This window comes from Lagenorhynchus albirostris, chromosome 4, assembly GCF_949774975.1.
Source record: "Lagenorhynchus albirostris chromosome 4, mLagAlb1.1, whole genome shotgun sequence".
Classification (NCBI taxonomy): domain Eukaryota; kingdom Metazoa; phylum Chordata; class Mammalia; order Artiodactyla; family Delphinidae; genus Lagenorhynchus; species Lagenorhynchus albirostris.
In genome coordinates this window covers 125,296,998-125,322,606 of record NC_083098.1, presented here as the reverse complement: position 1 = coordinate 125,322,606, position 25,609 = coordinate 125,296,998, and positions in this window count along the sequence as shown.

Sequence of the window (25,609 nt, the reverse complement as noted above, 5' to 3'; positions counted from 1 at the left end):
GTTTGCCTTCTTTCACTCAAGGTATTTTTGAAATACACCCATATTGTTGTGTGTACTAATAGTTCATTCATTTTATTGGTGTTAATATTTCTCTCTCTTTCTTTATATATAAAAAGCACTTCTTTATCCATTCTCTTTTGATGGGCTTTTGGGTTGATTCTTGAATATTATAATAAGACCAACATTAATTTTCTTACACAACTATTTTTGTAGACAAATGCAGTAATTTCTGTTAAGTATATACCTAACAGTGGAATCACCAGGTTAAGGTTAAAGGTATGTTGAGCTTTAGTAGAAAATGTCTATTTCCCAAACACCTCTATCATTTTACACTCCTAGAGTTAAGGAGAGATCCATTTGTTCTCCATCCTTACTAACACTTGCTATTGTTAGTTTTTAATTTTATCCATTCTGGTGATAAATATTATTTCATTGCAATTTTAATTTGTATTTTTATGATAAATAATGACACTGAGCATATGTTTATATATACATAAAATGAAGCTTATTGAACATATTGATATTACTTTTTACCTTTTTTTTTTTTCCATGTCCAAGTTTTTGACTGTGTTTTGAATTGAGTTATCTTTTTCTGATTTACTTATTGGAATTCTTTTTTCTGTTCTGGATTTAAATCTTGGTCATATTTCCCCCCAGCCTATTTCTTGCCTATTTACTTTCTTAATAATGTTTCTTGATATATTTTAATTTTGAAATATTTTAATTTTGATGATTTAAATTTATTACTTAGGGTGGGTTTTACTGAGCTTTTTGAATATGTATTGGCAACATTTTAGCCATTATCTTTGCTAATATTTTTTGCTTCTTTTTTCTCACATCTTTTTACAATGGTTCAATCTCACAATATATATTAAATTGTATAATGTTGTCCATATATCTCTCATATTTTGTTCTGTTTTTATATTATCATTTTGTCTCCATGCTACACTTTGTGTAATTTCTTTTTTTTTTAAGGAGTTACTTTTAAAAAACATTTTATTTATTTATTTGGTTGCGCCAGGTCTTGGTTGCAGCAGGTGGGCTCCTTAGTTGCAGCTCGTTGGCTCCTTAGTTGTGGCATGCAAACTCTTAGTTGTGGCATGTGCGATCTAGTTCCCTGACCAGGGATCAGTCCTGGGCCTCCTGCATTGGGAGTGCAGAGTCTTAACCACTGCACCACCAGAGAAGTCCTCCACATTATGTAATTTCTACTGCTACTAGTTTCCTGATCCTTCCTTCTGCGGTGTCCAGTATACTGTTAAACTCATTTGACACATCCTTAACTTACATTATTGTAAATATCTTAGAATGAATTCCTACATTATCGTACATGTTGTAGAATATCCAAAATTTCATTCCTGTTTAAATTTTCCATTTTTCATGTTAATGGTTAAGTACTCATTTTTTAATCCCTACGTCTGATATTCTGTGTTTTGCATCAGTTGACCCTTCTTTCCCTTATTTTTTCTTTGCATATCTTGAAATATTTTATGTATACTGGACATTGTGTATAAACAAACCATAAACCTATGGAGGATATCATTTCTCCCTAGAAAGGGCAAGCAGCTAGGATGCAGGCCAGATCACTTCAAGCAGGAATTTATTTGAACTGGGGCTTAGTTCTAACTTTACTTAATTTGGGTTAACTTCTGGTTTCTCAAAACTTGATGTCAAGATTTATTTTCTTTTCTAATTTCCGAAACCAGGATGGCAGTCTTTGTCCTGTATGTATTGCAACATGCAGGGCTTTGGGATCTAAGCACTGAGAGGGTAATATCTGTCTGCTTTTCCACTGCACACTGGCACATACTCAGCTAAAGCCCATGGCAGAGAATCTGTGAGCAGAGAGAATAAGTTTTGAGTTTAGATGTTCTCCAAATCCCTATTTACCACATCAGACTAGTTGATCATTAAAGTCCCTGCTTGGTTCCTCTTCCCCCTCAAGAGTTCCTCTGCCTATGACAGGACAATTTCCCACCTATACTTAGAAAATATCCCATGCAGGTAAGCAGCTGCCAATTTCTGCTAACTTTCTGAGCACCAGTTAGTTTAGACTCTTTTGCATGCAAAACTCTTAGGTGCCTTAAAAAATTCTGTTATTTTAAATATATCTTTTTCTAGGTTTTTTTTTTTTACAATGAAGTAATGGCTTGCCATGCTTTATATATCCAATCCAGAATCTGAAATCCCAGTATGTAGTTTTAATTATTGCCCAAATTATTTAATTTTTATCAACTTCCTTTTTTTTACATTTGGTGTGTAAGTTCTATCTGTTTCTAATTTGGAAAAATATAGTCCTGCTCCTTACCACAGTGATTATAAGCAATAAAACTGAGTTAGGACAAAAATATAATTAACATGTTTTTAATTTCAAGGAAATAATTGAAGAGGAGAAGAGAAAAAAAATCTCTAACTATAAATTACAATGAGACTAACTGGAATATTAACTTAATTTGGACTCAGTTTAATGCTATTCCTTCCAGATCTGCCATTTCATGTCATAGCAGTGGCTAATAATTAAAAGAAATGTAGAAAAATAAATGTAGTGTCTACTTCTTTTCTGTCAAAGCAATGACATTTGTTTATAAAGAAAGCAGAAGGAGCAACCTTAGTCCACAGCACTATGACAGTGACTAAAGCAGACAGAACTGAAACAATCAATTCAGTGTTTTTCCTGCATCAAGGCACCCGAGAGGCATGTACGTGCCCCGCTAAATGGATTTCTGGGCTATAGGGAGATCAGAACCTTTAGGCCCAAACTGATTTTTGCTGTGATCATATAGATTTGCTTAATAATAAGAAGGGGCTATTCGGCTTCAGGGAAGATTTTCACATTGTTAATCACTGTGTTGTTTTTCTCTTTAGAACCGTCATATTTATCATTTGGCTATGTCTCTTGTGTTGATGAGTTTCTGATTTCTTAGGGGAAGTGATTGATTCAGAAAGATCTTAATCAGCATGCTACTGGCAGAAAATATATTTTTGTTATTTAAAGAACATTTATTGAGTTCCAACTTCCTGAGGCATAGCATGTTCCTATGGGATAGATACAGCATAATTTAAAAATGTTTATTTGTTCTTTATGACCATATTAACATGCATTCTTGAAGTAATGTGGAAAATGTCAGAAAGCAACAAATCCAGGACTTGCCACAATTTATTACAAAGGGAAGATCTGAAAATAAAATGGTTATCTATGGTTATCTTCATGTTTGGTGATGAGTTGTTTAGGAAATAAGAATTGAGTCCTAAGCTTGGTTTTGAAGGAAGCATTTGAGGATGAGTAACAGTGAGGTAGGGTTGAAGATGACCATAATTACCAAAATATACATGACAATGTTATTTTAATAAAGATTAGTTCCTTCTTAAACATTGAAATATTATAAAAGTAGACACTAAATAGATAAAGACCAGTTATGTAACTTCTTATACCCTATTAAAATAATAAACACTATAAACTAACCTATATTCCATTTGTTTTTTCCCTCTTATTCATCTAGAATTTTTATAGCAAGGAATGAAGTGTGTGGTTAATAATTATAGCCTATACAATTAATTTCACAGCTAACTGCAGATTTCCAGTTGAAAGATTATTTATAATCACATAATTTTTAAATATTTGGACTTTGAAAGAATAATGCTGAATGGAAAATATATTGGGAAATAATGAACAAATTAGGAAAAATCATCAACAAAAGTATATTCTTAAGAAATTCTGGAGAAACACACTTTTTAATGTCCTATTATAAACTAATTGAAATATCACAGCTTACCCATTTGATGTCAAGAGTTCAACTCATTTCATTTAGTAATACTATTGTACAAAGACTCATTTTCGAGCACACCAGCATGCTGAGGCCAGCATCTCTGTCATGATAAGACATAAAAATCTCTCCCTGGTTTATCTGATTACACATTTTCCTAAATTCAAACAAAACAACAACAACAACAAAAACCTGGAAAAAAACTAGATGGAAATCTTCTTAAGAAAATGTTTTGGTTCATAGACCAATTTTGATTCATAGACCAAGTTTTAAAACAACTACCTATACTAATACTACTGTTACTATTGCTCCCTAAGTAATAATTTGTCTCTATTGGATAGTAGTAACTTAGTGACTTTCTGAGTCATTGTGTTTCTATTAGATATGCCATTGTCACTGTTTATTCACAAGTAGGGTCTATTTTATCACTGTATCAATATAATAATAAAGAGTAACAGAAAGAGATTGTCCCCACCAACACAAAAACTGGGGTAGAAAATGTAACTTTTCTCCGGACGCGCCAGACCGGGGCACGAACCCGTGTCCCGTGCATCGGCAGGCGGACTCTCAACCACTGCACCACCAGGGAAGCCCATAACTCTTTAACACACAATGGTATGGTGTTTATGATGTGAGACTTATTCCTGCAAGTTTTACTCTTTTTTTTTTCTATACTGTATATAAAAGGAAGTCCCTATAGGTAATATCTTCCTTCTAATAGGATCATTTATTGCTATTTCAGGTTTCTCCTTCCTCTTAGAGAAATGACATAACCATTTTCCCAGGTCCTTTGTATTCTTACACCCGTATTCAGCCTTTGTACTGCTGTGACTCCCCAAGTAATTGCTGAGGATACTAGTAGGGAGAGGACAGTGCAGCAAGCCCAGACTGTGGTCTTGAGACCAGGAGTGTGAAAGGGATATTGTAACGAGCTCATGCATTGTAAGCCAAGCTCTTAGATTCAACTTCAACAGTTTCTGACAGTTTTGACAATGAAGGAGTTGCTTGACATTTCCTTCTTGGGCACATAAGTGCCAACTCTCATTGCAGGTAGCTAGTGATTTCAAGAGCTGCAGAGTCGAGGCTGAAGTGCTCTGTCTGTGGAACACATCTCAGGTGAGAAAACTGAAGATCAAGTGGTGTCAAACAGAAATGGCATTCTTCTGTAAAAGTTTGGAAAAATAAGTGAAGATATTCTGAGTAGGAGTGTATAAGGATGAATTTTGTAGGAATAAACAGCCTTGGAACTTATAAAAATTCAGAGGATTCAAAGAAATGATTCAAGGGATTCTAGCATCTGGTGGGAATTGCAAAAGATTACCTGTAATTTAATTAATTCACATAACTTTGGATCATTTTTGAGATTGGAATTTTAAACCTAGAGATTGGAATTTAAGTCTATTTAATTGTTCACTTTTGAAAGCACCTATGTCCAAAATTGATCCCATTTCTAACCACATACGGTTATAGTGAGTTGGACAAAGTATTTGACCTCTTTGGATCCCAGTCATAACATATGTAGACTAGGGGTATTTATGGTAAAATTACTTTCACTGAATAAATGACATTATTTATATAAAGAGCTTAGAAAGTACCTGCTGCAAATGTGCTCCATGAGCATTAGCCACCAGTTTTATTATTAACCAAAGCATATTTTGCATAGTAAGCATGGTTTATATACTTTATACACATTTCATATTTGCAAATCAGTGATTGGCAGAAGCTCATATAGTGTGTTTGTTTTGATTTTGAGCTTTGTGGTTATTTGAACACACTTTTAGACCTAAGCTTCCTAAGTACATAGATGTTAGAAACTCATAATCATATGAAGTAAAATATATAAAATGTGGTCTGGCAATAATTCCTCTAGTCCCTTTCTAGCTATATGTGATTCAAAGCATTTTCTGTCCTCATTTGGTTTTCAGCATATGATGCATTTTCAGGAATTCAAGAGGTATCAAAAGGAGACAAAATGTATGTTAGGACTCAGGCATCCATTCCATTGTTCCATTATTTCCAAGATGAAGGAGCAAGAGAATGGAAATAGAAGGTCACAGGTAACTCTCAATCATGAATTTCATCATCTCAAAAGAGGCACAAAACAAAATTAAAGTTTTCAAAAAGTAAAACAAAAATGCCTGGAGGTACTCTCTTTGCTAAGAGAACAATTCTTTCCTGAGCATGGTTATTAACAAGGAAGACATTTATTAAGTCTTACAAGAATAGAGGCTAAAAGCTACCAGTCTCATCTGGGGTCATAAGTTAAAATACCATAAATCAAAGATCTCTGATTTCTGTTAACAGAAATTATGCATCAGTAAAAGATTCACTCAAGCATGGGTGTAACAGCAGAGGATGCAGAAGGTCTCTTGGGTGCCACTTGAGAAAGCAGCTGGGCTATATTCTGGTTCTCTCTGAAGTTTGTTTTCAGGCAAGCACCAGATGGATTGCACATTAGATGCGATTTCATCTGGAACATTTCCTGATGTCATTGTCCAGAAGTTTTCTTAGGCATTTTTACTACAGCACTCTTGAGCTGGAATTCCTGATAGGAATAAAGAAAAGGGTTTTTATAATTTCTATATTGATGCTGGCAGCTCTGCCTTTCTTTTTTTAAAAATTATCTCTTTCAATTACTTTATTTTGGGAGTAGAACATAGAGTATTTAATAGGTTGGCATTGTGTTTAGAATTTTACTATAGAAGACACTAAAATAACAGCATCAGTTATAACAGGATATTTATTGCTTGGAAAGTGATGGAGTCAAACGGCATTGATTTCTGGCATAATGTACTATGACCCTCATCCATCTGTTCAGGGCCTGATGCAGAAATCAATATATTCTCTTCCTGGGGAAGCCCAAGGCATTCTCTGCATTTAGAGATAGGGCTTCCAGATTGCTAAAGTGATTAAAAAATAATCAAGGCCTTCCAGAAGCTTCACTTTCTATCATACTCTAAAAAGTTTCCCCTTAAAAAGAACTCTTTCTGATCAAATTTTGTTATTCAGTTTATTTATTTCATTTTTTGCAATTCAATTATTGTGCAGTTAATAGTGATTATATCTCTTGAGACTCCCAGCTGAGTTCAAGTAAAAGTGCATTTGTAGACTGGTTTAAAATCTACCACTAGTAAAATATGACTCCTCTTAAAGTATCAATAAATACTTATGGTACAATATTTCAAGGTTGTTAAGAAAGTGTGTCTGACCTCAGTTTGGGGCAGCAGGGGGGCATTTGTATTGCTTTAAGAAATAGTCTAAAATCTTACAAATTTTGATATTGTTATCAATGTATCTAAAGTTGCTGACTTTTTTTCCTTGGACTAAAGACAATTGTTAATTTACTAACATACTAAAAAAGTTTCAAAAATTGTATTCTACTACAATAATTTCATGATTGCTAATGCAAAAACCTGAGAATCTGAAAGTAGCTTGTGTTTCAGCAGTTAAAAAACAAAGCAAAAAATTTTCACATAATTCTGAAAGGACTGTGTTGGCCTGAATCAAAGAAAAATTGAAGTTTCATTGAAAGTGGAAGAAAGTGGTTTTCACTCCCTCATATGGTAAGGTCATAACAGATTTTATTTTCCTCTCTGACCTAAGTGGATATCAGGAACATGATTTTGTGAATGCCGGAGACAATAATTACTGAGGGACCTCAGCCTCTTTCCTATTTATCTTTGCTTCAAGTAATTTTCTGTCTTGGTGTGGTTTTCAGTGTTTATATCAGGGTTTCTAGAAAAGTCATTATGCAAAAATATATGGTTGAGGAAATAATATTAATTAAAGTGCCCAATTCTTTGTGAATAGATTCACAATGATCTTTGTAAAGTATTTATTATAGAAACCTTTGAAGAAAAAAACGTAGTTATGTAATAATTTATGTAAATATTATAAATAGTTCCTTTCAAATAAATGATAACCCAAGAAAAATGCAGAATTGCCTATGATACAGACGCTATTTCATGAGTAGGTCACCTTTTTGAATTAGCATCTATCTCACTGTAGTGTCCATCAACATCACTATAACTCCTTACATTAAAAAGGTTAGTATATACTTGGGTATGCTGCCAGTAGTCTGAAAGTAGATATGGTAGGTTCTCATTATTTACAGTAGTTAAGCTTTATGAAAGCGTGCTGAACCCTGAATTAATGACTGTTGAATCATTGCTTCTAGAAGAAATACAGGGTTAGGTCCCTGTAGCTTTTGCTCACACAGTTTTCATCAACAGATCAATGCATAACCTCATTTTGTGTGTATTACTGTTTAAAGACACTCTATTTATGTATATTATTGATCCTCTAACACTGAACTCACAGCCAGCAGTGCTATAATTCATGCCTGAGTGAAGCTTATCCCACATGTTTTCTTTTCTTTTTTTTTTTATAATGCAAATTTTTTTTGTTTCTTCATAAGGCATGTCACAGCCTTCTTGAGCTTAGAAAGACTAGACAGCACTTCAGCATTACACTTTGGGGATTTTAAACAGCAAAATCACCAACAAAACCCTCAAATATGTGAAAAACATGGCTCTAAATTGACCACAAAAGGATACTTGTTTACAATGTAAAAGCTAAAAACAAGGCAGAGCATTGCCTTGTTTGATCTCAGCTGGGAATGTATGTGTTAGGTGATTCAAATTTTTTGCTGCTCTGTGCATGTCCAGAAATGATCTGAAAGTACCTTGAGTATTAATTTTGAGGTTACAAATAACTTTTAGCAAGTAGGTAAATTCACAAATATGGAATTTGTAAATAATGAGCATTGCATGTAATCAGATAAATCTTAATAGTTTTAATCCCCACTATATATCAGGTCCTGCGTAGAATGCTATCTTTATAGTTGTAATCTGAATCTTACAAGCAAAAGTTTCCAATGTGGCATTTTGTTATGGAAATGAAAAGCAAGGATAACAAAGATTCTTACTTTACCATATTGCATTTAGTGATGCTAAATGATTGAACCCTAGATAATCTATCTACTAAGCAGTTAGAGAAAACTTTCTTACAAAAATTATTTTAATTCAGCCATACTTTTAGAGTACTGCTCAAAGATTTTGGTTTTATAAAGGTGAATATACACTTGAGTCAATGAAAAACTCAGTGGGACATGAGAAGCTTGTTAAAACAAAGTGAAAATTGCCAGAGCTATGTATCTTTTACTAAAAGTAAAAGTTACTTTTACTTTTAAAAGTTATTACTTTACATAAAGTAATGCACATGAAAAACAAATAATAGGAGAGTTTTTTCACAGTTAAGTTGCTACTCCAAATCTGATCAAATTAATAGTAACTAAAAATTGCTCCCATCTGTTTAGTAACTGATGCTTAATCTGTTGATGATATAAATACTCTGCCTAGTGGACAGGTGGCAGAGAGTTAAAAGACCATTTGTAAAATGACCTCCATTGATTCTAATTGCCAGCCTTGAACTAGCCAAGAGTTGAACAAGAATAGGATCCATGTTAATTTTTTCATAGCAAGATTAAAACATATTGGTGAGCAGGATCTTAATTCTTTTCAGTCTTCCTACAAATATTATTCGTTAGACTAAAATTTTGTAAATGATTTAGAAGATATACAGTGCTGTCTGTGGATTCAGGCGTTGCACACTGTAGACATCACTAATTGTTACTAAGCCAAGAATTGTTTATAAGCAATCCTCTGCTTTGTGGTTTGGGTGAGGAGTGGGGTTTCTATTTAATCATAAATACTTGCTTAACAACTTTAACTTGTACAGTATGAATTGATGATCCAGTTTCAAAATTTTGAATGCAAAATTTATATAAGAATTACAATACAGACTTACATTTTTAAAAACAAAAATATTTAGCAGTTGCTTTTATATCTTGCAGTAATTTTGAGTTACAACAATCAGTTTCATGGATCTTGCAAATACTAGTTAAGTAGTTAAAGGATTTCAGTTTTCCAGAGTAATGAATACTTTAAATGCAATTTAGATATGTGCTATATGTAGTATATATATATAAAAGCTCATCCAAACTATACTATAAGAAAGAATTCTCATTTTAAAGTGTTGTAACAGCAAAACATATGTAACAAAAATTAAAATATCAAAAATCTATGACCATGCTCTTTTGGGGAAGAGAAAAAACTTAAATTATCTAGGGTCTTTCTTTTCCATTGGGATAGGATTGGCAATAGTGTTCTGTGTCTGAAGATCAGCTCTCCTTTAAGTCTTATTCTGGTGAGATCAGTTATCACAAATAACCTGACTCAGAATCTCATCCTTCTCACCTGCTACAGGTCAGAGCATTTGTATGTTCTTTCCTAGACTGATATCACTATTTATTTTCTTTTAAAAGAAATTATTTATTTATATTATTTATTTATTCTTGGCTGCATTGGGTCTTTGTTGCTGTGTGTGGGCTTTCTCTAATTGTGGTGATTGGGGGCTACTCTTCGTTGTGGTGCGCTGGCTTCTCACTCTGGTGGCTTCTCTTGTTGTGGAGCATGAGTTCTAGACACGTGGGCTTCAGTAGTTGCAGCATGTGGGCTCAGTAGTTGTGGCTCAGGGCTCTAGAGTGCAGGCTCAGTAGCTGTGGTGCACGGGCTTAGTTGCTCCATGGCATGTGGGATCTTCCTGGACCAGGGCTAGATCTCGTGTCCTCTGCATTGGCAGGTGGATTCTTAACCACTGTACCACCAGGGAAGCCCCAATATCACTATTTCTGATTGAGAAACTTAAATCTAAAAACCATAAGAACTGCCTTCAAAGTCCGGGTGACACTAAGATCATGATCAACAGAGTTCCCATTAGTTCCTCATTTGGACAATCACACTAAAACTTCATATCTTCCTCTGTAAACCTCTAGGACTTGGTGAATCAGTACTTTGCATTTAGCCATTTCATGTCTCACTAAACTAACAAGGGGAATTGAAGATAAAAGTACCCACATAGTTCCTAATTCATCTCTATAGTTTGATCAAATTGAACACTTGAAAAAAGACTCTTAGAAAAGCAGAAGAAAGATGGAGGGACACAAACCAAAATGAAGGATGTGAGACTTCTAGTTCAGTTCTGACATGTGAAGAGCTTGAAATTGTTACTCTTACAACAAGAAAAAGCAGGGCAAACTGAAAGTCAACTTTCCTTGGACCCATCAGAGAGCTTATCTTTGGGCAAATGGTCGCCCTAAACTCTGGAGAGTCAGATACAGGAAGAGACAAACAGCTCCTGAGATTGGTTTGCCTGGAGCAGAAGCCTTTGGGATTTATAAGATGATAGGAAATGTTAAGTGGCTATTTTGAAGAATTGCTGGGGCTGAGTGTAGGCTAACATATGAGTGAAAAAATCCCAGTTGCTACAGTCATAGGTGGGTCCCACACTCATTCAGGCTTTGACTCCAGGAACCCCCCTGGGTTATCCCAGTGAGCCTTTGAGAAAAATGTCCTCCTGGCTGAGAGCTGGAGGAGGGGTGTCATAGCCATCATGGAAACTTGCTCAGACTTTTCTCCCTACAAAGCCTGGTCTCCAGGGGGAATGAATTTGCCAGAGGGCAATTCTGAAAACTTACCATAGGTAAGGGAAGGGAATTTCACCCCAGCTTCAACTTTCTTGTATCCCCTAGGGAAAAAGCAAACAAGCAAACAAACAATAAAAACAACAAAAAATCATTCAAAACAAAATAAAAAATCAAACTCAACAGAAAAAGGGTTTTAAGGAAATACATTGAGAATACTATAGCCAGGGAAGAGTGTAAAAGGCAGGGAGGAGAACAAGTTATACCCCTGGAGGAGGGACAGACATACTTGTGAAGACCACACCCTCAAGACACTGGCTCGCTAAAAGACTGCATCTTAGTCAGAATACTATTGAATGCACCCTCTTCCACATGCCCCATCATCACACCCAAAGACCTTTAGTATACTAAGAGGAGATTACAACTGAAAGAGTTGCAAGAGACAGACTGTCTCTGAGCAGCAGTATAAGGAGAGCCCAAAATCCCATCAGGAAACAAAAACAAGAACACTAGAAGAATTTGAAGTCTCTGATACCTATAGCTGTAACAAACCTTAAACACAGTCCAGCTTCTAGTCCAGATTCTAGTCCAGATTCATATTAACATGAATCATTATACTAAAGTCCTATTTATTTGAGTACCTGTTACCTGATACAGCATGTCCAGCTTTCAACAAAAAAATCTAAGCTAAGCTAAAAGGCAAGAAAAAATACAGTGTGAGGACATAAAGCAAGCTTCAGAACTACACTCAGAAAAGACACAGGTGTTGGGACTATCAGACAAGGAATTTAGCATAGCTATGATTAATATGTAAAGGACCCTAATGGGAAAATTAGATAACATGCAAGACCAGATGGATAATATCAGCAGAGAGATGGAAGCTATAAGAAAGAACCAAAAGGCAATGCTAGAAATGAAAAAAAACATTGTAACACAAATGCCTTTGATAGGTTTATTAGCCTCCACACACCTGAGGAAATAATTAGTGAACTTGAAGATAGCTCAATGGAAACTTCCAAAATTGAAACACAAAGAGAAAACAAATAAAAACAAGCTGAATAGCACATCCAGACTGTGTGGGATAGCATCAAAAGGTGCACAAAATTGGAATACCAGAGGGAGAAAAAGGCAAACAAGGCAAAATAAATATTTGAAGTAATTATGGCTAAGAACTTTCCAAAGTTAGTGAAAGATACCTAACTGCAGATCCAAGAAGCTCAGAGAACATCAAATAAGATAAACAGAAAACAAAGAATGTTGTTATATCAAAACCCTGTTCTATCACTTTTCTCAAAATATGGTAAAAATTTTTTCTCTTGGTACAAATATTTTTCTAAATGAATATGATGCTAGTGGTTCTTCTTGGAATGTGTCTTGGCAATTATTACCTTGTTTTATGAGGCAGTCATAACTACTGTTCTGGTATACCTTATTTTATTGTGCTTCACAGATATCGTGTTATTTACAAATTGAAGTTTTGTGGCAACCCTGTGTGGAGCAAGTCCATGGTGCCATTTTTCTAACAGCCTTTGCTCACGTCGTGTCTCTGTGTCACATTTTGGTAATTTTTTACAATATTTCAAACACTCCACCAACAAAAAGATTACAATTCACTGAAGGCTCAGATGATGGTTTATACTTTTTAGCAATAAAGTATTTTTAATTAAGCTATGTATACTTCTTTAGATATAATGCTACTGCACACTTAATAGACTACAGTATAGTGTAAACATAACTTTTATATGCACTGGGAAACCAAAATACTTGCATGACTTGCTTTATAGCAATACTCACTTTATTGTCGTGGTCTGAAACTAAACCCACAGTATCTCCAAGGTATTTCTGTATTGGTTCTGAAGGTATCATCTGGACGAACAGGATATGTATCACAGTATGTACTAGTACACGAGTATATTTATTCCCCGTATACTCTCCACCATCTGCTCTCCTTTCCTTCCCACCCAAATGGGATAATTACAAACAGAACTTTAAGAAAATAATTAAAACATGACTGGTATATGTGAATTTCACATTTTTATATTGTTATATGGCAAAAAGCCATGTTCTGCATGAAAAGAATTCATAATTAATTTTTAGGAAAGTATGAATTTGCAAAGGGATATATGTATATATAGTCCCCCAAGATCCTGAATATTTGGAGACTATTGCTTTTACTGAGTACTTTTTGGGAATTGTATTTCCAAATGGATGATGATGGCTTCAAAATAGTTATTTTAATGTTATATAATTTCAACTTATTCAGGTAATGCAAGCAAAACTTAATTCTAAAGCTGTTTAGATTTTCACTTATAAAAAATCTATTTTTGATGTTCTCTCTGTCAGCTACATGTAGTAATTTGCAGGGAACTTTTCCATTCTTCGCCTCTAGCTCCACTTTCCACCAGAAAAATGATATTGTAGTAGGTATCTCTAAATTGGTCCATGGAATCATTAGTTTCAGTGTTGGTAGAGACTACAGAAGCAACCTTATCCAACATTTTCATTCCTTCATTTAATTGATGAAAAATTGAGGTTCAAATTCAGGAAGTGGCTTGTCCAAGAAAACTCTGTTATTCTTAGCTAATTAAAATAGAATTAACTTGAAATAGAATTTATTTCTGAATCGTTAGAAGTAATAAATCAAGGAAAAAATTTCAAAGCATTTGATGGCCATAAAAACCAGACTTTTAGATACCATAGAAGAGAATGAGATGTGATTTTGTAGCTTCTTTTTTAAAAAGAAAATAGAGGGAGATATCTAACAATATTTATTAAAAATATAGATTAAGGCTTAGGGTATAGATTCTGTTCTTTTGATGGAACATGACAGAAGAATCAATCCTTCACCCTTCTGGGCTCCAAATTCTCTCACAGATCCCACTTAGATTTGATTATTTACTTTCTGTTAATGTGCTTTTTATATTTTATTGATATATTCTCAGAATAATATCTTAAAGCTCTAAGGAACTATTCAGAGATCTATTTAGAGCAACTCAGTTTTTTACAAATTAAAATGAATGAAAAGCTTATGGAAGTGAGTTAAAACCCAGAATGAGTGATGTCATATTAGGAAATATGTAGGGTCTTGTTTTTCTCATGTGTAAATGTTGTGCCTTTTCAATGGAACATGGAGCATATAACTTTCCTTTTTTATATAGTTTTCATCTTATTCCTCACTAATTATTTTAATACTATTTTCAAAACCTAAATAAGTTTAAGAAAATATTGACCAATTTTAAAATTCTTCTGACCCCAATGTAAAATAAAAATTAAATTAAAAAATAAATAAAATTCTTCTGGAGTAAATCCTGAATGAACAATTGGAATGGCAAAGGGAGCTCTTAGAAGTTAAGGCCAAAAGTTCACAATTTAGAATTAAGATTTGCATTGCCTATGCAGTTATATTCTAAAGGCAAATATAAACAAAATCATTGTTTGAAGTCAGGCATCAGCTGGATTATCCTTTGCAAAGCTCCCTTGACCTTGAGAGTGGCTCTGCTTCTAGAATTGAGATAAATGAACAGGAGAACTTGGCAGTATCTTCCTTTGGAATCTCTCTTTTTGAATTTCCTACCTGACATGTAATTTTATGTGTCACAGTAAAATAGCCACAAAATGTAGTGGACAAAACATTACCAGCAATATCCTACATTTCTTTCAGTATATATTTAAGTACGCAATACTAATAAAAGAGAAACTGCTTTAAAATAAAGAAGGATTTCAACAAACATATCTAATTATTTCTTCAACTAGTACAGGAAAAATCCTTAAGTCTTTCCTCCCTCTCTCTTTTAAAAATAATTAGATATATTGGATTTATATAACTTTTTTTTTTGAAAAGTCTTCATTTGTACAATGCCTTGTAATTTCGACCCATTTTTACACATTACAAATGAGCTCCACAAAGGAGAGTTCGAAGAGGTAGCACTTTTGTTGTGGCTTTTAGCAAGCAGTGTGAATGAAAATTACAAGAGTAATGTCATTATATGATAATCATTTTCTTTTTAAAAATTTGCTCTACCAGAGTGGAGGGTTTGGAGATTATTGTTAGTTTGTCAGTAGAGAATATTCTCTCTTCCTGAAAAACACCCCCTTGTGCAATTTAAGAAATATATTTTTCATTTATGAAAAGGAATTCAATAAGGAGAACAATTCACTGATCTTTATAATAGGACTACAAAATACCATCTAAGGCTGGAGAGGTAAGCTGACTACTACTGTGGTTATTGCTGAAGCTATTTTATTTTATTTTATTATTATTATTTGGTCTCATTTTATTTTTAATTATTATTGAGATGTAACTGACATGTAACATTATATTAGTTTCAGGAGTACAATACAATGATTTGATATTTGTATACACTGGAAAATAATTACCACAATAAGTCTAGTTATCCTCTACCATCATACAAAGTTACAAAATAATATTTTTTAAACATCTTTATTGGAGTATAATTGCTTTACAATGGTGTGTTAGTTTCTGCTTCATAACAAAGTGAATCAGTTACACATATACATATGTCCCCAAAACTCTTCCCTCTTGCATCCCCCTTCCCACCCTCCCTATCCCACCATCTAGGTGGTCACAAAGCACCGAGCTGATCACCATGTGCTATGAGACTACTTCCCACTAGCTATCTATTTTACATTTGGTAGTGTATATATGTCCATGCCTCTCTCTCACTTTGTCCAGCTTACCCTTCCCCCTCCTCGTATCCTCAAGTCCATAGTCCATTCTCTACTAAGTCTCTGTCTTTATTCCCATCTTGCTGCTAGGTTCTTCCTGACCACTTTTTTTTTTTTTTTTTTTTAGATTCCATATATATGTGTTAGCATACAGTATTTGTTTTTCTGTTTCTGACTTCGCTCTGTATGACAGACTCCAGGTCCATCCACCTCACTACAAATAACTCAATTTCATTTCCTTTTATGGCTGAGTAATATTCCATTGTATATATGTGCCACATCTTCTTTATCCATTCATCTGTTGTTGGACACTTAGGTTGCTTCCACATCCTGCCTATTGTAAATAGAGCTGCAATGAACATTTTGGTGCAAGACCCTTTTTGAATTATGGTTTTCTCAGGATATATACCCAGTAGTGGGATTGCTGGGTCATATGGTAGTTCTAATTTTAGTTTTTTAAGGAACCTCCATACTGTTCTCCATAGTGGCTGTATCAATTTACATTCCCACCAACAGTGCAAGAGGGTTCCCTTTTCTCCACACCAACTCCAGCATTTATTGTTTGTAGATTTTTTGATGATGGCCATTCTGACTGGTGTGAGATGATATCTTATTGTAGTTTGCTAATGATTAATGATGTTGAGCATTCTTTCATGCGTTTGTTGGCAATTTGTATATCTTCTTTGGAGAAATGTCTATTTAGGTCTTCTGCCCATTTTTGGATTGGGTTGTTTGTTTTTTTGTTATTGAGCTGCATAAGCTGCTTGTAAATTTTGGAGATTAATCCTTTGTCAGTTGCTTCATTTGCAAATATTTTCTCCCATTCTGAGGGTTGTCTTTTGGTCTTGTTTATGGTTTCCTTTGCTGTGCAAAAGCTTTTAAGTTTCATTGGGTCCCATTTGTTTATTTTTGTTTTTATTTCCATTTCTCTAAGAGGTGGGTCAAAAAGGATCTTGCTGTGATTTATGTCATAGAGTGTTCTGCTTCTATTTCCCTCTAAGAGTTTGATAGTGTCTGGCCTTACATTTCAGTCTTTAATTCATTTTGAGTTTACTTTTGTGTATGGTATTAGAGAGTGTTTTCATTTCATTCTTTTACATGTAGCTGTCCAGGTTTCACTGCACCACTTACTGAAGAGGATGTCTTTTCTCCACTGTGTATTCTTGCATCCTTTATCAAAGATAAGGTGACCATATGTGCGTGGGTTTATCTCTGGGGTTTCTATCCTGTTCCATTGATTGATCTTTCTGTTTTTGTGCCAGTACCATACTGTCTTGATTACTGTAGCTTTGTAGTATAGTCTGAAGTCAGGGAGCCTGATCCTCTGTGCGGGAATCTCCCAGCTTTGCCCTCCGCTGTGGCTGCGCTCTCCTCCACGGCCCCAAAGCTCCCCCACTCTGCCACCTGCAGTCTCCGCCCGCAAAGGTGCTCCTAGTGTGTGGAAACCTTTCCTCCACAACTCCCTCCCACTGGTGCAGGTCCCGTCCCTATCCTTTTGTCTCTGTTTATTCTTTTTTCTTTTGCCCTACCCAGGTACGTGGGGAGTTTCTTGCCTTTTGGGAGGTCTGAGGTCTTCTGCCAGCGTTTATTGGGTGTTCTGTAGGAGTTGTTCTACATGTAGATGTATTTCTGCTGTATTTGTGGGGAGGAAGGTGATCTCCACGTCTTACTCTTCTGCCATCTTAAAGCTCCTCACTGAAGCTATTTTAGAAATAGCCTCTGTTAGCTCCTGTTAAAGCTTTGGTGTGAATCGCAATATAAGTCTTTCATCTGAGATAACACTGACTCATAGGGACCACCAGCTGTAAGAACATTGTAAATTGAAATTTCTGGTGTGTATCAATTGGGATGTTTCTGGCTCTGTTAGGTAGTTAGACATTGGCAGCGAGGAGGTGACCGTGGCGAGAAAGACAAGTGGAAATTGAGTCACACCCAGCCATCTGGGGGACTCTCCCTTGACCCCACCCAAAACAGGCGAAACTATGGTCGTGTGGTGGACAGCTTATCTTGATAAAGAGAGGCACAGTAACCCGAGGGGCTTCCCCGGGCAGTGCATGCCCAGACCAAACAGGTGTATAACCCACAGTAAACCCAAACTCATTATACCATAATTATAATAAAATCTGCACGTGGTTTTGCCCCCCCCCCCATGGGCATTTCTTAGCAATTCAAGGGTGAGAGCATGCACAGCAGTAAACTTGTTACATAGCTCGGGACTGGCAATCAAATAATGACCCCCTGTCACTCACCCCCGCCTCCCTGCAAAATGCTCCTTAAAAGCTCCCTTAAGCCTGTATAGGAGTGCTGCTTTCAATTCGCAGAAATAGCCTGCTCTCTGAGAGTGTACCTATGCTTAAATAAACTTTACTTCATGCTTCAGCTTAACGTGGTAGTTCGCAATTATTTGCTTACTGTTGTGGAACCGAGATTGCTGGTCTGGGCCTTCCGTTGACCTCCTCGGTTGAAGCTATTCTATTACAACGCTCGTCCACCTGGTGACAGCTCTAAATAACAAAATGCCTGACACAAACTGACTTAAACAGTAAGGAAATAGCAAAAGTTCAGAAGTTGTGTGGGTTCACATTTGTGAGATTCAGCAGCTCAATTATATCGTTGAGGACTCAGATTCCTCCATCTCTCCAGTCCACATTGTATGATACTCATTTCTTTCTGAGGTCTTTCCTCTGGGGTAAAATGGCTGTGTTTTGTCCCAGTCTCAGCCTGTGGAAAACCAGTGCTGTGACTTTACCGGTGCTTGTGGTTCTTACTATGATTGCAAGACACCCTCAGCAATAACCATCAGGAAACTTTGGGGAAAAAAAAGAGAAGAGTTTATTATTTACAGGTCCTGGAAATTACATTGCACACCTGGGGCCACACAGAGAGGTTGAAGGGAGAAAGAGGGCATGTGCCTGGGGTTCTGCATTTACTGGGGTCAAGGGTGAGGGCCTAGGGTTTCTTGGGCTCACTCTGTATTGGTGGAAAAAACCTAAGAGTGGGACTTTAGCGCGTGAGAAGAGAAAAAGCAAGAGCCCAGATGGCCAGTTATCGAGATCAACCAAGAGCTGTAAAACAAAGGATCCTGGGGGGTGAGGGGGAGGTGGCCTGGCTCTTTTTCTACTCCTGTGGCTGGTACTCTGTTCAGTGGAGAGAGAGAGCCATCTTTGAAGGGGATACCTCCACAATCAAAACTTGTCAGGCGCTTGCATCACAAAAAAGAAAAATCAGTTGTCAGAGCTTACACTACAGGCTGCTCTAAGTCAAAGGAGTCCACGTGTCTTCTGTGTCCACGTCTCCTCTTTTGCCTCTATAGGATACATTTTTCCCCTATGTTCTAATTTAACACAAGTCACTTGCCTCTTGCTGGGGGAAAACCCTGCATGATTGATCTAGGTTCCACAACCGATTACTGGCAAGGGAAATGGGTACTGTGACTGGTTTTACTAATTAGGACCATTCCTGGCTCTGGAATCAGTTCCCAAAAAGTATATATTTTTATCAGTGAAGGAAGGCTAGAATGAATATGGGAGACTCAAATACAGTTGGATCATTTTTCTCATTTAACAGTCGCCTCTTATAGATAAACATAAACAAAAGGATTTAAGAAAAAGCGATTAAGGGGATAAGAATATGAATACTTATGGAGGCCACAGGGCTCTGAACTTCCTTTATTTCTAACAAAGGATATCACTTTGCACATAAACCCCCATTTCCCTAATGTGAGACAAACAATAATGATTAAATATGTCATTAAGTTCCAGTTTAGAGTTTTTTTCCTCCGTCTAAATGAGTGCCTTTCGGGTAATTTATTCAATGAATTCAAAGTTTAACTCCTTATCACATCTGCCTCTACAGCCTTCAGTGGTCCTGCCTATTTTCCTCCTCTTCTGAATAATATCTGATAACAGGGGGAAATGAACATTTCCTCCAGTTGTTGGCAGGAGGTCCCATTTGCACAAAGCCATTTCTGCAACTTGGTCATGACTATTAACTGCTGGGCTCTGGGTTAGAATCTGTTCTCACTGTCTCAGAGCTGGAGACTTAAGGCTGCTCTCTGAGCAAGACAGTTGCTCCCTGAAAGCTGAGCCATTGTCCTTTGTTGGCCAGACACTACTCAGGCTCTGGATGACACAGATTCCCTGCTATCTGGCTGCAACTCCTATTTGGTCCCTGGCTCTGGTGATTCCCCCTGTGTCTTCAAATGTAGCATTCCTTGCTGTTGAGACTTCCCTGGTATTTGGAACCAGGACTTGCCTGGCATTGTGAATCTTTGGGTGGCCACCAGAGAGCACTTAGGGAGTTTGAAGCCCCCTGGAGCTTCTCAATGGAGAACTCATGGCATTGGCATGGGGTTGGATGAGCAGGAGCCAGTTTACTTGGGTGAGGTCTTTTAGGACATTAGCTCTGGCAAGGACCCAAGGGGATTAGGCAAACTCACTGAGAGGGTGGCTCATAGAAGTCTGAAGAAAGTAATAGCCCATACTGAGTAATGTTGAAGTGCCTGAGTTACCGTGGAAGATGCTGAGGATGGGATTAAAGGGCTCAGAGAGATAGGCCTGTTGGAATGCGTATACTATGGGAAGCTACAAGACCCACCAGAGTATATTTATGAGAGGGTCCAGAGGACATATCATTCATGAAGCACATTAAGAATATATTGCCTGAGAGAAGCATCAGCATCACTAAGAAATCCAATGGTGGCTCTTATCCGCAGGCTAGGATCTGTATTAGGAAAGGTGGTACAGAGCTTGGCTAAGGGGATGATGACGCCCTGAAGAAATAGAGGCTGGAAGTGGCACTCGCCACCAGACGCCAGGGGCTGCAACTCTTGCAACAAGTTGGGCAATGTTTATTTTTTTGAGTCTCTAAAATCTTGACGCATGTTTGTTTTAGCAACTAGGATTCTCCTATCACAGAAAATTGAGCCTTAAAGGGGCTGCCATAACAGAAAACTAATATATATTTTATTAATTGAGACACTGGATGCCAGATGGAGAGGAAAAGTGAGAACTCTCATTTAGTTAGTAATTCATTTCAGAAAATTAGATGTGTTGTGCAAAAGAGCTAACCAAAAGCCTATATTTTATTTTGTTTAAAGGGTAAAAAATTATAAAGAATTATTAATCTTAATAGAAACCCTAAAGAAACATTAACCCTAAAACCCCGACATTTCTTTAAATGTAACTAAACTTAGTAAAATGCCTGTATATAAATAAAAAAGTATCTTTCTTAGAGGAAAAAGCTTAAAATTATTACTTGTCTATAACTAATTGCTTTGTATGTAAAAATGTATTTAGTTTGCATACCATTAATATACACACTGATCTTCAATATGCTTACATATAATTCTGACATTCTATCAGTTGTGTTTGGAATGTTTCTTGAGTACCTGCACTTTTTTGGTTGTTGTTTAAAATATTTTATTGAGTTTTGGGAACATAAGTATATATTGTTTTCCATTAAAATATATAAGAGGAAAAATGCTTTACTGAGAGATATACCTATTAAGTATGTATACTGAAAGCAAGATGTTTTCTATTGAGAAAACATTTAACTGGAAGATATTTTTCAGGGTATGCCTGTAAATTGCACAGGATGAAAGCTGGAGATACTAGTTATCCGTTGAAAAGGTAGTGGGATCGATGCATGTAGGTCCATTTGGAGAATTTTCAGAGTCAGGCTACTGGATGGAGTGAACTAGAATTATACAAGGAAGTGGTCAGAAATGTTTAAACTTGAAAGGATCTTGGCATCAAACATATTCAAACCTCGTTGAAACCAATCCCAGATAGTTACTAGTAAAATAAGACATTTTTTTCTGTCCTATTATCACTTCTCACTCACCTCCCTCCAACTGTGGAGGCTTCAGAGGTCACAAGGTATGAGTGGATGGAAGCGGACTGGGAGAGTACCACGGTAAGCTCCCTGTCTTCTTGGTTCCAAGCTAAAAAAGAGGAGAAGCTTTAACTTTGAATAAGAAATCTTTCCCACGTATTCAGAAGTAATTGACCCCTTGTCATGCTTTTGTGATTTTATTTTTAATTGAAGTATAGTTGATTTACAATATTGTGTAAGTTTCAGGTATACAGCAAAGTGATTCAGTTATTTTCTTCAGATTATATTCCATTATAGATTATTACAAGATATTGAATATAGCTCCCTGTGCTATACAATAAATCCTGTTGTTCATCTGTTTTATGTATAGTAGTTTGTTAATCCCATACTCCTAATTTGTTCCTACACCCTCCCTCTTCCCTTTGGTAACAGTAAATTTGTTTTCTATGTCTGTGAGCCTGTTTCTGTTCTGTGTATAGATTCATTTATATTATTTTTAGATTCCACATGTAAATGATATCATAGAGTATTTGTCTTTCTCTGTCTGACCTCACTAAATATAATATTCTCTAGAAGCTTCCCTCACCTTCCTACCTGTGCATGTCTCTCCTGTGATTCTGCAGATAAGGATACTGCCAGTTAGCTGGCCTGGAATGGTTCTCTTGTTAGCTCTGGATGCTCTGCAGTCCACCCCTGCTCAAGCTGCCTCTTGGTTTTCAGGATGCCTTCATGCACAAACCAAGGATGTTATCACTCTTTTTTCTCTAATTCATTTTTCTTACTTTCTCAAGATGTTATTAATCCCCACCCCTACCCCCAAGTGGAGACTTTTCTGTGTGTCTGCATTATATTCATACTTACTTTCCCTCTCCTAGTTCTTTTCAGACATACACGACTGAAACACAAGATGCCAATATTTTTTTCCCACTGAGAAGCACTATTTCCCCTCCACAGTGCCATCATTCATCTCACAGTCCCCTAACCCAGTGTGTTGAGAGCTTTAAAATACATTTATTTCCTTCCTCTCCTTCCTTCTCCCCTAATTCCCTCTGAGGGAAAATTTGGAAACTTTTATCTCTACCACCTCTTGCCCCAACTCTTAGGTTGTAGGACATGTAGAGTACTTATGAGGGTTTCACTTACAGTATGTCCTCTTTTGTTCCAGGTTTTATATTTTGTTTTCCCAGATTATCAACCCATTAAAATATGACTTAAGACAGATGCACATATTCTGTGTTTCTATGTATATATATATATATATTCATTTATCAATATGTTTTTTTTCCATTTTTCTTCATCCCCATCAAGTCTGAGTTTAGTTTCTTTTGTTATTTGGATGGTATTTCTTTTTTTCTTCTTTTTTTTAATCCAGATACACAAAGGGCAGTTTATTACTCACAGCAACAGCAGTGGACAGAGTTTCATCATTTTTCTTGTAACAGTTTCCCCCAGACCCAATTCCTGCAGGGTAACACAAAGAGGGTCATGTGACACATGCACATGTGGGGATGCATTACAGGGAAGGAACTCTGAGTTTAGGGAACGCAAATCTTTCAAAATCGATAATAAGCCTGCTTGGTCTTTACCATATAGGCAGGCATTATTTTTATTATAATGGCCAGTAAACAGCTTTGCCCTTTATTATTTCTATCTTCCAAAGCTGTTTGCTATACAAACATTCTTAAAAAGATGTTCCAGAGCAGAGGTAGTCTCCCCAGGAGACACGCAAAAATGCAAGAGACCTTGGAGATGGTCTCCAAATCCTCCTTCTGTGCAATTTTCTCTCTCTCCTCCCTAAACACCCCTCTATGAAGCTTATACTATCTGATAACCCTTTCTTGTTGCAATCATCTACAAACCTTAGGTTACTCCCTCTCATTTTCTGAAGATTTCTGAAAAAATCAGTATATTGATTATTCATTTAATACAATGACCTTTTGGTTCCATGACTTCCCTTCCTTCATGATCTTAACCTCTACTCTATTTTCTGATTATTTGTGAAACTGAATATCACTTCAAATATTAGGTATTTGATGGATAGTATTTTCTTTCAGATGCTTTGGATATCCTTCTTTTAGTGTTATATATGTATGTATGTATATATTTATTTACTTATATTAAGGTATAATTGACATATATTATATTAGTTTCAGGTGTATAACATAATGATTCATTATTTGTTTATATTGTTAAATGATCCTTATTGCCTGACAGGTATACACAATATTCTAATTTCTAATACAACAAATAGGACTGATGTCTGACATCCACTTTCCTTTTTTTCCTTTTAGGTAATTTGTTCTTTCTGTCAAAGAGTTTGAATTTTGTTTTCTTATCCTTTAGGCTCAGAATTTTATGTTATGACTTAGGCATGTGTAATTTTTCACCATCCACCGGAAAAATAGATAAGGTCTTCTAGTCTGCACACTCACATTTTTCTTTCTTTCTTTCTTTCTCTTTTTTTTTAAACTAAAGTATAGTTGATTTACAATGTTGTGTTAATTTCTGCTGTACAGCAAAGTGATTCAGTTACATATACATTCTTTTTATATTCTTTTCTATTATGGTTTACTATGGGACATTGTATATAGTTCCCTGTGCTCTACAGTAGGACCATGTTATTTATCCATTCTATATGTAATAATTTGCATCTGCTCACCCCAAACTCCCCCTCCGTTACTCCTCCACCTCCCTCCCCCTTGCAAATCACATGCCTGTTCTCTATGTCTGTGAGTCTGTTTCTCACATTTTTCTTTTACTTAGAAACTTTTACTATTACTCTTTGTATAATTATTGCCACTGTTCCACACCTTCATTTTCCCCCCATCTGGACCTATTATATTAGCTCTTCTGTTTCTTAGCTTCTCCCATAAGCTTTCTATCTTGGTATGTGTTTGTACTGTGAGATATTTTGTGAACCTAAACTTTCTGACCAATAAAATGAGTCTTAAGGGTAACAGGCCTTCATTAAAACATTTATTGATTTCTTTAGTTTGCTAAAATAAATTTGGCTCCAGAGTGTCTTATTTTTATGTGATGCATTGAATCTTCTTAAGTGCTTTATCATTTGGTTACTTAGATATTTGTACAACTGATTCTTTAAGCAATTCTGTATCTTTGATTTTTTGTCTTCTGAAATTTCTGCTCACCTTGTCTGCCTACTAGACTCCTTTACATAAGTTATTTTTTATCTTTAGACTCATTTTGGCTCATATTTGGTTACTGTAGTATTCTTCTCAGGATCCCATAGGTGGTGAAAGGCTAAGAAACCTTGGTTTTATGACTAGAAATGTAAAGAAATGACCAAGATGGCCTAATGTTCCCTTCAGCTTGACTCAACTTTAGACAGACTTGCTCTTCATTATGGACCCCTGATCTCCCTTTTCTTACAGCATTTACCTTAGGAAACTTGTAATTGTAAATTCTTTTGGTGCTTATTTCTAAAAGTTTCTTGGCATTTTTAAAACCCAGGAATGTCTCTCTCCAAGACCTAGGAGCTATTCTTTGAAATGTAACCATCAAGGATGATAGCATCCCTGTCTTCCAATCTGTGGTAATGCAGGAGCCTAACTTCAGTGAGCTCCACTTTGCAAACAGGTGGCTTAATCACAGAGAAAAATGTGCAGATTTGCAAATTTAAGAAAACTCAATGTGCTTGACACATCTCATTGATGAACTTAGCCCCTAACATTCTCCAGTACTTTCCCACCAGCTCACTTCAGCGCTTAAAAACTCTCCTGACTTTTCTTTTAGCAGAGTGGAGTTCAGTCTCTCTTCTCTGCTGCAATAGTCTTGAATAAAGTCTTCCTTGCATGTGTAATTTTTTCTTGTGCAATTTTTG